Source organism: Schistocerca piceifrons, chromosome 7 (assembly GCF_021461385.2).
Source record: "Schistocerca piceifrons isolate TAMUIC-IGC-003096 chromosome 7, iqSchPice1.1, whole genome shotgun sequence".
In the NCBI taxonomy this organism is placed as follows: domain Eukaryota; kingdom Metazoa; phylum Arthropoda; class Insecta; order Orthoptera; family Acrididae; genus Schistocerca; species Schistocerca piceifrons.
Window position 1 is genome coordinate 358507507 of NC_060144.1, and position 9925 is coordinate 358517431.

The following is a 9925-nucleotide window of genomic DNA, read 5'->3' on the forward strand; positions in this document are numbered from 1 at the left end:
AGCTGAACATTCCATGCCCTACTGTTCCAAAAGTGTTGCGAACGATGTATCCGTACAAATTTCGCATTACTTACCCTTTTTTGCCACGTAACTCAAATATTCGAGTATCCTTTGTTCTCACATTTCTTGCTTGGGTTGAAGATGACGAGATGCGATCTTGGAAAACATTGTACAGGGATGAAGCACAACTTTTCTTTACTGGGGCAGCGTACACTGACAGTTGACGCATTAGGGGATCGTCACATTGAGCAATGTTCGTAACCTGAAAGTTCAACGTGATATGCAAGTAATCAATGTTACCCAATCATTTCGATATTAAAATCAGTTTTTTTAGATATGTATTCCTTGTTTCTCTTCAGTAGACCCTTATAAAAGTTTCAACAAAATTTCGTTGTCGGACGACTACTCGTTCTCATGGGGCCCTCTCAAGTAGCGGAAGTACTACTACTACTTCCACTACTAGTACGAATTTCACACTTGGTGTAGTAAAAGTTAGTTCACTTTGAAAGTGCTTAAAAATACTTTTGAAAATGAGATAAATTCCACATTTATCTGTTTTCAAGATTAACGGTGAATCTATACAGTCTGTCTGATTGTTTAAACACCTAACGTAATTCCAAGAAGAGAACTGAAAGTCGGCGAATGAAAGTAAGCCGAATGAGTTATGGAAGGTTTCTGGGGACGTGAAACGTACATATAACAGAAGCATGAAACAAGGTGCTAGGTACGGCCATATTGCTACAGCATTTGGAATGCTTATCGAGTAGAAATTGCAGCACATATTTAATGATCTCAGAGGCCTGCTAGAATCCTAAGAGGTACTTATAGTCCATATGAAAGTGTAACAGATACGACTGATGAACAGAAACTTGTATCTTTGCCTCGTTCACTACGTAACTGAAATACGATAGATGAATAGAACCTGGCTAATCTTGGTACGAAGTATACTTCAGCGTACTTTCTGCAGTGGAGATCTGGATTGGTGGAGAGTTCTCGATGCTTAGTGCCGTAGTGATGTCGCAATGTCTTCTGCAGTAGCAGGAACAGCAGCGCTGCTTTCTTGTTTAGAAAAATTCCGTTGATAGCAGTGGAGAACGACCTGAGTGAAGTACCACATTATCGGGCGCAATGACTGATTCAAGTGCCTCAGGAGATAATAGTTTCTCTGTGCTACACAACGACGGACATCCTAAATGTGGGACGCAATGCCGTTGGTCTCGGGCTGCCTTTGCGACAATCAAGGCAAAGAGTAAAAGCGAAAAAATTTACAGAAATGGAGAGCGGTTCCCTGACTAGACTAATGTTTCCCACCCACTCTGCCCTTCGACTGGACAATTAGTGAAATTCGCCGACGAATTAATTAATGGAGAAGAAGAAGGTCAGAGGTTGATGTGTCATCTATATCGGTCAGTGCGCGTAAGTAACTGTCTGCGTCCCTGAATATGCTAAGTATTATTTTAGGAACTGCGTGGTTGACTAGTGTATAATCATAAAATGTAATCTGTAATGTACCGGAAATTATGATAAAGTGATCTGTACGACCTTAAACTAAAAACAGTACTAAAACAATCAGTAATCAGAAAGCTAGGAAGGATTTTAGGAATGTTTTTAGCAGGCAGTGCGCACGTCTACACAATTTTATGAACTATTGGCGTTTTATTAGGTGCAAATAAAAACTATTTATTTCTGTTTGCTGCACCACTTTGCCAACAACTGTGACGTTAAAACTGACACTTGAAATGCTGTGAAACTTCAGCAAAGATGAATTTGTATGTCACCATATCCAAGCTACTGCAGAGCTCTTTGAACTACTTGTATCAAGGAGTTGTACGAGGGCGATGTTTACACAACGATAGATGGTGAACGAATATCTGATAGAGAAACCTTCTGAATATGTACAATACAGTGTAACACATAAAGGGAAACAAAGTGTGCAGCTGCAGATATACAGGAGAAAAGAAGCGTTTACTGACAGAAAGGCATTTCAGTAGTATTTTGGTACTTGACGGGCACTAAACTAGCTCCGTCAGAACAGGCCTTGAAAGGCGCAACGCTTCCGACCAGCCACCGTATCATCCTCAGCCCACAGACGTCACTGGATGCGGATGTGGAGGGGCATGTGGTCAGAACTCCGCCCTCCCGGCCGTATGTCAGTTTACGAGACCGGAGCAGCTGTTTCTCAATCAACTAGCTCCTCAGTTTGCCCCACAAGGGCTGAGAGCACCCCGTTTGCCAACAGTGCTCGGCAGACCGGTTGGTCACCCACCCAAGTGCTACCCAATCCCGACAGCGCTTAACTTCGGTGATCTGACGGGAACCGGTGTTACCACTGCGGCTAGGCCGTTGGCTACTTGACGGTTAGGGCTTGAGATAAATTTGAGTAACTCAGTAGAAAGAGATAGGTATATGGTTTATCTAAATCTGAAACCTCTCTTAAAACAGTGTAATGGAGTGAAGCAGATCTACCATACTGCAAATACACTCCTGGAAATTGAAATAAGAACACCGTGAATTCATTGTCCCAGGAAGGGGAAACTTTATTGACACATTCCTGGGGTCAGATACATCACATGATCACAATGACAGAACCACAGGCACATAGACACAGGCAACAGAGCATGCACAAAATCGGCACTAGTACAGTGTATATCCACCTTTCGCAGCAATGCAGGCTGCTATTCTCCCATGGAGACGATCGTAGAGATGCTAGATGTAGTCCTGTGGAACGGCTTGCCATGCCATTTCCACCTGGCGCCTCAGTTGGACCAGCGTTCGTGCTGGACGTGCAGACCGCGTGAGACGACGCTTCATCCAGTCCCAAACATGCTCAGTGGGGGACAGATCCGGAGATCTTGCTGGCCAGGGTAGTTGACTTACACCTTCTAGAGCACGTTGGGTGTCACGGGATACATGCGGACGTGCATTGTCCTGTTGGAACAGCAAGTTCCCTTGCCGGTCTAGGAATGGTAGAACGATGGGTTCGATGACGGTTTGGATGTACCGTGCACTATTCAGTGTCCCCTCGACGATCACCAGTGGTGTACGGCCAGTGTAGGAGATCGCTCCACACACCATGATGCCGGGTGTTGGCCCTGTGTGCCTCGGTCGTATGCAGTCCTGATTGTGGCGCTCACCTGCACGGCGCCAAACACGCATACGACCATCATTGGCACCAAGGCAGAAGCGACTCTCATCGCTGAAGACGACACGTCTCCATTCGTCCCTCCATTCACGCCTGTCGCGACACCACTGGAGGCGGGCTGCACGATGTTGGGGCGTGAGCGGAAGACGGCCTAACGGTGTGCGGGACCGTAGCCCAACTTCATGGCGACGGTTGCGAATGGTCCTCGCCGATACCCCAGGAGCAACAGTGTCCCTAATTTGCTGGGAAGTGGCGGTGCGGTCCCCTACGGCACTGCGTAGGATCCTACGGTTTTGGCGTGCATCCGTGCGTCGCTGCGGTCCGGTTCCAGGTCGACGGGCACGTGCACCTTCCGCCGACCACTGGCGACAACATCGATGTACTGTGGAGACCTCACGCCCCACGTGTTGAGCAATTCGGCGGTACGTCCACCCGGCCTCCCGCATGCCCACTATACGCCCTCGCTTAAAGTCCGTCAACTGCACATACGGTTCACGTCCACGCTGTCGCGGCATGCTACCAGTGTTAAAGACTGCGATAGAGCTCCGTATGCCACGGCAAACTGGCTGACACTGACGGCGGCGGTGCACAAATGCTGCGCAGCTAGCGCCATTCGACGGCCAACACCGCGGTTCCTGGTGTGTCCGCTGTGCCGTGCGTGTGATCATTGCTTGTACAGCCCTCTCGCAGTGTCCGGAGCAAGTATGGTGGGTCTGACACACCAGTGTCAATGTGTTCTTTTTTCCATTTCCAGGAGTGTAGTTTATAGCAACTATCTACATCTACATCTACATGGACACCCTGCAAATCACATTTAAATGCCTGGCGGAGGGTTCATCGACACACCTTCACAATAATTCTCTATTATTCCAATCTCTTCCAGCTCGCAGGAAAAACGAACACCTATATCTTTCCGTGCTATCTCTGATTGGCCTTATTTTGTTATGAAAATCGCTTCTCCCTATGTAGGTCGGCATCAAAAAAATATTTTCGTATTCGGAGGAGAACATTGGTGATTTAAATTCTGTGAGATGGTTTCGCCGCAAATGATACGCCTTTGTTTTAATTATGTCCATCCCAAATCTTCAGCATTTTAGCACATCCTACTAACACCTCCGATAATGCGTCACAAAGTCTGAAACAGGTTCTAGACACACAAAGTACTTAAGTAGCCTAAATTTTGTTAATCTGGTTTACGATGGAATTTTCCCCCATTTCACGGTAATATAAAACGCGCTGCCCTTCTTTGAACTTTCTCGATGTATTCCGTCAATCCTATCAGGTAAGGATCCCACACCTCGCAGCAGTATTCTAAGAGAGGGCGGAGAAGAATAGTGTACGCAGTCTCTTCAATAGACCTATTACATTGTCTAAGTGTCCTGCCAATAAACATAGTCTTTGGTTTTACTTCCCCACAATATTTTCTATGTGTTCCTTCAAATATATGATGTTTCTGATTGTAATTCCTAGGTAGTTAATTGAATTTACGGCCTTTAGATTTGACTGATTTATCGTGTATCCGAAGTTTGATTCCTTTTAGCACTCATGTGGATGACCTCACACTTGCCAATTTTGCACCCTACAGATATCTTTTCTAAATCTTTTTGCAATTTGCTTTGATTCCTGATGACTTTACTAGTCGATAAACGACAGCATCATCTGCAAACATCCTAAGACGGCTACTCAGATTGTCTCCTAAATCTTTTCTACAGATAAGGAACAGTAAAGGGCCTATAACACTATCTTGGGCAACTCCGGAAATCACATCTCTTCTATTCGTTGAACAGCCGTCATTTACTACGAAATGTGACCTCTCAGACAGAAAATCACGAATCCAGTCACATAACTCAGATGTTATTCCAATAGCACGGAATTTCACTACAAACCCCTTGTGTGATTCAGTGTCAAAAGACTTCTGGAAATGTAGTAATATGGAATCAATTTGAAATCCCTTGTCAATAGCACTCAACACTTCATGTGAGTAAAGAGCTACTTGTGCTCCACAAGTACGATGTTTTCTATATCCCAATTTACTGTGTGTCAATAGACCGTCCTCTTCGAGGTTATTCATAATGTTCGAACACAATATATGTTCCAAAATCCTGCTCCACATAGAAGTTAATGATATGGGCCTATAATTTAGTGGATTACTCCTACAATCCTTCTTAAAAAATTGGTGTGACTTGTGCAAAATGTTCTCCATTCGAATTCTGAAATAGTTCATCTTCTTTGGTGAAGAAATTTCGGAAAGCTGTGTGTAGTAATTCTGGTTAGGCAGTACAGTCGTCTATAGTAATTCCATTGTTATTGCTCAGAGCAGGCAATGATTGTGTCTTGCGTCTAGCATACATCACTTATGACCAGAATCTCTTTCGATTTTCTGACAGGTTTCGGGACAAAGTTTCGTTATTCAAACTATTATAATCATCTTGCATTGAAGGCCACTCTAAATTTTGAGCTTCTGTAAAAGATCGCCAGTTTTCAAGATTATACGTTCGTTTGGATTTGCCATGTTTTTTTTCGTTGTTTCTGCAACAGTGTTCTTCGCGAATTTCCCAACACAGCTACGACACTCAACTGCTGCCGATATTATTTCCTTGAATTCAAGGCGCATCTGGTGAACACATACATTGTTAACTTGAAATGAGTGGAGATTGTCTCTCCGGAAGTTGTCAAGTGAATTTTTGTCTCTTGTTTTAAATAATATATTTTTCGTTTACTGCTGGAGGAGCTGGTTGTTACAATATTGAATCTCGCTACGACAACCCTGTGTTCGTCAGTCCCTCTATCCGTTTTGATGCTTATTATTTGCTCAGGATTATTTGTTGCTAAGACGTCAAGTGTGTTTCCACAATCTTTTACTATTTGCGTGACCTCATGAACTAATTACCGCTAGGAATAATTGTCAGGGAATGCATTTAGCACGATTTCAATTGATGTCTTATGCGCACCTCCGGATTTAAACATGTATTCTCGCCAATATTTCGAGGGTAAATTAAAGTACCACCAACTATAATTGTAAAAGTCGGTTACGTGCTTGAAATTAAACTCAAGCAATTGTACCTTCAGAATTGGAAGGCCGGTAAAAGGATACAATTACTATTTTATTCGGGTCTCAAAGAATGACCTCTGCCTATACCATCTACTATCTACTTCAATTTCGCGACAAGATAAACTACCTCAAACAGCAACAAAGACGCCACCACCAACTGTGTTTAACCTATCCTTTCGGAAAACTGTTAGATTTTTCGGAAAAAATTAAACTGAACATTTCTCTGGCTTTAGCCACCTTTTAGTGCTTTCTATTAGCGCTTTGAGCTCTGGTACTTTCCCAACACAGCTATGACAGTTTAAAACTTTTATACCGATGGTTCCTGCATCTACGTTCTTCCTGTGTTACGCCTACATCTTTTGAGAGTGAAACGCTTTTTTGCGTTTTTCCGAGACCTAAAAAACCGCCCAGTCCACGTCACACAGCCCCTGCTACCCGTGCAGCCACCTCCTGAGTGTTGTGGACACCTGACCTATTCAGTGGTACCCGAAACCCAACCACCCTACGGCGCAAATCAAGGAATCTGCAGCTTTCAAGGTCGCAGAACCGTCTGAGCCTCTGATTCAGAGCCTCCACTCGGCATTATACCAGAGGTCCGCAAACTGCCCTATCGACCATGCTGAAATTGATGAGCTTTGCTTTCATCTGTCAAGGAATATTGGCAGCCTTTATCACTTCTGTTCGCCGCCTGATACCAGAGACAATCTCTTCCGATCTGAAGTGATACACATCATTGGTACCGCCATGAGTCACCACCTGCAGCTAGCTGCACCATGTGATCTTCATAGCATCCGGGAGGAACGGTTGCATATCTGGAATCACTTCACCTGGTATGTACACAGAGTGTACACTGGCTTTCTTCCTGTTATTGGCAGCCATGTCCGTAAATGTCCCATAACGCGTTTAACATTGGAGCTCATAATTATCAATATTCCCACCCTCTGCAATTTCCTGGATCTTGCAGGCTGTGAGGTTTCCTCTGAAACAGGAGAAGCGACTGCATCTGGCTGAGGTATAGTGTCAGCCACAGGCAGCACCTGGAACCTGCTTGTCAGACTAACAGGAGAGACGTTACGTGCTGGGCCCTGGGACGTCTTTCGCTGCCTGCCACGCCCCGTGGCGACCTCCGTCTCGATCACGGGTGACAGGTCAACCTCATCAACCTCAGTGCGAGCAGGAACTGCGCTAGCCACAAGTGATGACCGGTCGTAGGACTCGGACGTGCTGGACGTTCATTGGATCCCCAGGCCGTCCCACAACAGTGGTACCCATCCACTGCAGCTTCAAGCTGTGTAGCCGAAGCCAACACAGCCTGGAGCTGAGGGTGAAGTGCCACCAGCTCGCCTTGCAACCGCACACAACAATTATAGTTCCTATCCGTACTGAAGACCGTGGGAAACTTCCCAGAAAATTGGACTATCGACACGTGCCGTCCTGTAGACGCTGACCAAACAGCAAGAACTGTGCCTAATAAGTTAGATTAATGTATGGAGATTCAAAAATCGAACTACCTAAGCACTCAGGTGAGACTAAATAATTCGTTTCTGATATGGAACTTGTAACATGTCACATAATTAGTTTCTTTCCGACCAAACGAAAAAGCGAGAACTGTGTCCACTAGATATTAAATTAACACACAGAAACTCAAGCACATAGATGAAATTATACAATGCGCTCCTGGTCAGGAACTCGTATAAGTCACAATCTCGGTTACTTCATTATTGTTGCTTCTGTCTCGGCCGGGTGCTGATGCCTGCCACATGGTGGCATAAAAATGGGACCATTAAATTGGTCAAAAACGATATATTCGTATACCGTCTTCTCCATGTAATTGGATCAGTCCTTTTATGAGGAGATATAGTGCACATAACTGCCTTTGCGTGCCAGTAACTTGTGGGGCAGGAAAGTTACGTCAGTTGCTTAAAGCACTTAGTCTTATACAAACTACTTAAAATTGAATGTTGAGTTACCAGCAGTTTCGTATACGCTGAGACTCACACGACGTAGCAAATTACGCTAACTGTACTTTTAGTCAAAATGGAATCTTACTATTCTGCAGTGCTTGCCTAGAATCTGATTTTGGGTGGTTCTTGCCTCACACACTTCTATACCGGATTCCAAAAGGAATAAAACTTCCTGGCTGACTACCGTCAGGATGTATTATAAAAATTTTTGTTGAGATTATTGAACGGAAGTGGCCTCACGTGTAAAGAGCTAGGAGTAAATCACAGATTTGAGTGACACTCTTTAACAATTACTGACACTACTAATACCGGAACAAGGCCACAAAAATTCTAGTAACCAACTCTCTGTCCGTTGCTGAATATGAGGATCTTGTGTCCGATAAATACCACAGCATATCATCACAGGCATTGGTCACGATGAATGACACGACAGCGTCAGTCTCGCTATTGGCTGTACACCACTGCCATTGTAAGTGACGTGAACTTGGGCGGTGTTTATGAAATTAGTGTCGCCCTGAGCTATATCCTGATGGCTAAAAGGGCCACACGCAAATGGAGATGCTGTCTGACATTAAAATCAAAGTTAAAGATTGGGTCGCCACCAACTCTAGCTACACGACAAACAAGAGGTTCGACTTAGATGGAAAATTAATTAATTTAGTCATCAGAAAAAACTCATAAAACACTCATTGTCACGTCACTCATAAAAAATGGGATGCAATTATTAATATGATCCAGGGATTGTTCACAAGAATCAAATATTAAAGTAAAAAGTTTGTAAACACTTGCAGCAACTTTCCTGCAAACATGATCTATTATAAAGAATTTGTTTTAAATAAAAAGGGAACGCTAGATATTGGACCTATGCGCATGGAAACACTATGGATGGGCTAAAAAGGAATGTATTACGTCAATGGAGTAGGTAAAGGAGACCTAACATCGGTACACTGGATAAGACTTGAAGCAAACTTATTTAATTATTAAGACACTGATATAAGACATCTATATAACTGCTGTTACCTGGTAACTACGTACGATTGCTTGTGAACCGCTATACGATTCACAACAATCTCTTAATTTAGAATTGTGACCGTAATTAGAAGGGGACGTAAAAGGTTAAATATTCGCGTTCAGTCCCTCATTCACTCAAAGTACAGAAAGGACGGCCCCATCACCAACATGCAACGAAGCTAGGAGGCGTGTTCCGCTCTGCTGAAATAAAAGAGTAAATCTGAATATCACGGTTGCATTTAAATTTGAACCTCGGTTTGGAGAAACTGCCTGAACGAGGGCCACGCATACAGGCTTACGCGCTTAACATGAAATCACAAACCACAAATTTAATTGAATAATCCGGACACGATAAATTTAATGTTCCAAAATCAGAGACACTGGGCCACAGGAAAGATAGGCTCACAGTTAACTCGTGTGCCCTCGTGGCTCTCGGAGACACAATTTCTACGTACCGTGACCAAGTTTTAGCAACATTAACCCATCCAGCAACGAACAATTAACATTTTATAGAGGACATATTTGAAAAGACAAAAGGTAATGGCAGAGGGTCAACAAACTCTGATATTAACCCACGTGGGTGGTTCCCAACTGACATATAGTAATGAAACAAAGAAAATTCGCAAAGACGAAAAAATTATTTAGATCTGTAAAAGATTAGAACATATACACAAGTAGTCGCAGGCACACAAACATTCACACTGAACCAAGGGCGCACTTCAGGCCAAAAGCTAGAAGCTCCCCTCTCGCTATGAG

At 43.8% G+C, this 9925-nt stretch overlaps 1 pseudogene; it reads right to left on the bottom strand.

Moving 5' to 3' along the window:
- Nucleotides 1-2230: 2230 nt before the first annotated feature.
- On the bottom strand, nucleotides 2231-2348 carry LOC124709397 (annotated as a pseudogene).
- Nucleotides 2349-9925: the final 7577 nt, after the last annotated feature.